Raw genomic sequence first — 3,655 nt, forward strand, 5'->3', positions numbered from 1 at the left:
CAGGAGACTAACAGGATTAATGAAGATACATGGGATAATTTATAAGGTTGCAACAGCCTACCATCCTCAAACAAATGGGCAAGCCGAGGTGTCAAACAGAGAGATAAAGCGTATCTTGCAGAAGATAGTCAAACCTCATAGAAGAGACTGGAGCACCAGGCTACAAGATGCACTCTGGGCATACAGAACCGCATACAAAACACCCATTGGGATAATCCTTTCCGCTTAGTTTATGGAAAAGCTTGTCATCTCCCTGTTGAAGTAGAGCACAAAGCCTTTTGGGTAGTAAAGGAGTGCAACATGGGAATTGAGAAAGCCGGAGCTGAAAGGAAGTTGCAACTACAAGAACTGGAAAGCCTTCGCCTAGAAGCTTATGAGAACTCAAGGCTTTACAAGGAGAAGATGAAGGCTGTACATGATCAGCACATCAAGGGGAAAGAGTTCCAACCTGAGGACTTAGTCCTCCTTTACAAATCTCGACTGAGGCTCATGCCAGGCAAGTTGAGATCAAGATGGGAAGGTCCATACAGAGTAGAGAAGGCCGAACCATACGGAGTTTATCACCTAAGCCATCCTTCAAGCTCTGAACTTATCAAAGTTAATGGACATCGTTTAAAGCTGTACTATGGCAAGAAGATGAAGAAAAACAAGGAGCTCGAGATCTTCCTCTTGGAAGATCCCCACATAGCCGAAGCCTGAGCTAGTGGAGCGTCCAACTTACGGAAGTTAAAGCAAAGTGCTAGGTGGGAGACAACCCACCATGGTATGATCGTTCTTTTCTTTATTCTTAGTTTTCCCTATTCCATAACTCTTCTCTTTATTAGTACATTTTGCGCATCTGCATTTACATATTTTATTTTAAAAAAAATATTTTTCACGCGACGCGACCGCATCATTGACGCGTCCACGTCGCAGGAGATGGGAGGAAATAATAAAATGAACAGAGAGTCACGCAAGAGCGTGGCTGGAGGCGTGCCAGTGGCACAAATCGCCCCACGCGACCGCGTCACTAACGCGGCCGCGTGCCTTGGAATTCGACGTGAAAAGGGTGCACGACCGAAAGTTGTGCTAGAGTGGTGCTGGATTGGTATTGAACGCACAATTCTTCCCACGCGGCCGCGTGACCGACGCGACCGCGTCATATCCTTCTAATGGCCACTCACGCGATCGCATGCCCCACGCGATCGCGTCACCCAAAAATTTGGCAAAATAAGATTTTGAACAGAGAGTTGTGCGAGCGCGAGGCTGCCCTCGCGCCAGTTGCATAAAACGGGTCACGCGACCGCGTGACCGACGCGACCGCGTGACCGACGCGACCGCGTCAATTATTATAAGCGCAATTCACGCGATCGCGTGCCCCACGCGGCCGCGTCGCTTGCACCACACAGCTTCCCTGATTTGCCAATTATCTTATCTTTCTTTTCCCCAAATTCTATTTTATCTTTTCCCCCTTATTTCTTCTTTCTCCCTTCTTCCTTCTTTCTCACTTTCTACTCTCTCTCTCTCTCACTCCCATTCACAAGGTTTTCTTTTCTTCTTCCCCCCTTTACTTTTCCCTTATTCTTCTTATTTTATATGTTACCTTCTTTTCTTTTCTTTTTACTTTCATTATCCATATTTTCTTTTTTTCTTTCTTTTTCCTTTTTACTTGGTGTTGGAAATTTAATTGAGTCATTATTTCTCATTATATGCTTGTGGATTGTTGTAAAATTGTTTGGCAATTATATACCTTTTTAAAGGGTTGCTTGCATGTTCACTTTAATACTTTCTATGCCTTATTTACCATACATGCTATGTGTTTGTGAAAAAGCCAATATGGCATTATGCATTTTTCTACGTTATTCTCTTCTACTATTAAATGCTTGTTTTTTACAAAACCCCTTTCATATTTTATTCGTTGAATATAATTGTCAATACAAACGTGATGGTTTGTTATGAGTGATGCTTGATCTATGCTACTCATGCCTTTGCCAGCATGCCAATAAACATCTTGCATCTAATTACCCAAACATGCACTTGCTTTATTCCCTTTGATGAAATTTTCACATGTAGTCATGACCATGTGTTCACTTCATTCATCTTTAATGTGCATTGCTTGCCACCCATACCATCATATCCCTTGCTTTGCCCCTTGACATTTTGACATACTTCCTCTTTTCTCCCTTTCAGGATGGCCACTAAGAAAGGAAAAGAGAAAGCTACTCCCAAACCACCAGCAAGAAGAGGAACAAAAAAGCATTAGTGGCAGAGCCCTCTTCAACTGCGGTTAAACCCTCAACAAAAAGAACTAAGAGGATTATAAAGGTTGATGATAAAGAAAAAGCCTTCCCAGCAAAGGACACTGCGCGATTTTCCAATCGCTACTGTGAGCAGATGTTCCGTATCCTGGCAGAAAGGAGTTACAACAACGAATACCTTCTTCTCCTCCCAAACCATATTGCTACCTTTGTTGAGCTGCAAATTGCACAAAAACAATGGAATTTCCTACAGAGACAGCCGAGGCAGGTCAATCTTTCTTGGGTAGTCGAGTTCTACTCCAACTTCCACCTGCCAACCCTACAGTCTGTCTTTGTTCGTCAGAAGCAAGTCTCCATTACAGAAGAGGCCATTCAAAAAGCTCTAGGTCTTCCCCCTATTCCAGAAGGATTGGACGCCTTTCAAGAAGCCGCACTCAAGCGCTAGCTGTACCAATTTGACTGGGACGCCGTTCTCAGAGTTATCGCACTACCTGGCAGCCGTTGGATCTACGGATACCATCGTACCCGCCCTAAGGGAATATCGGCTTCAGTACTTACCTTGGAGGCTCGCGTATGGGCACAGATCATGTCCCATTACGTCTTTCTGAGCTCTCACGAGTCCTCCTTCACTGCGGACAAGGCCGTTCTACTATGGTGCATCCTTACAGACAACCTCTAAACCTACCAAGACACATCCGGAATGCCATGGGACACGTACAAATTGCGGGCAACTTACTTTTTCCCGCCTTGGTCTCAGATCTCGTCTCAGCAGCCGGAGTCTCCTACAGAGCTGGGGACACCAAAGCCATGCTTCCACGGGATGATCAGTATATCCCTAACGGGAAATACATCAGACCTCCACCAGCCGCCACAAGCCATCCTACTGAACCGGTTGAAGATATTCATTCTTCAACACCACAAGCACCTACAACAGACCAACTGCTCCATCAGATACTCGAAAGGTTGGATCGGCAGGAACACAAAGTTAAGATGAGAGAGCGCCGTAACAAGCGCTGATTCACATACCTCAAGGAGCTGATTATGGGAATATTCAAGGACTCAGACACCCCGGACTCCACTTCCTTTACCAGCATAGGAAGCCATGATGGTCCCGACTGTGGAGATACTACTACCAGCCCACCTTTGTTTCTGACAGATGGCACCGAGGACGGTGCAAAGCCTTAAGTGTGGGGAGGTCGGTCAGTACCTAACTTCCGGAGGTAATTTCTCTTCCCTAAACACCAATAAATTAGGATATTTAGTTGGTTTTTCTTTTGTAGAATAGGATAAATTGCATAGTAATAGATTAGTTGCATGCATGTTCTACTTGATTGAAAAGACAATAAGTTTCTTCTAAGACTCTATTTTTGGAACAAAATTTCACTAACTTTAATTAAAATTTTTATGTTAAATTTGCT

This window comes from Arachis ipaensis, chromosome B1, assembly GCF_059453495.1.
Source record: "Arachis ipaensis isolate K30076 ecotype BB chromosome B1, ASM5945349v1, whole genome shotgun sequence".
Lineage (NCBI taxonomy): Eukaryota > Viridiplantae > Streptophyta > Magnoliopsida > Fabales > Fabaceae > Arachis > Arachis ipaensis.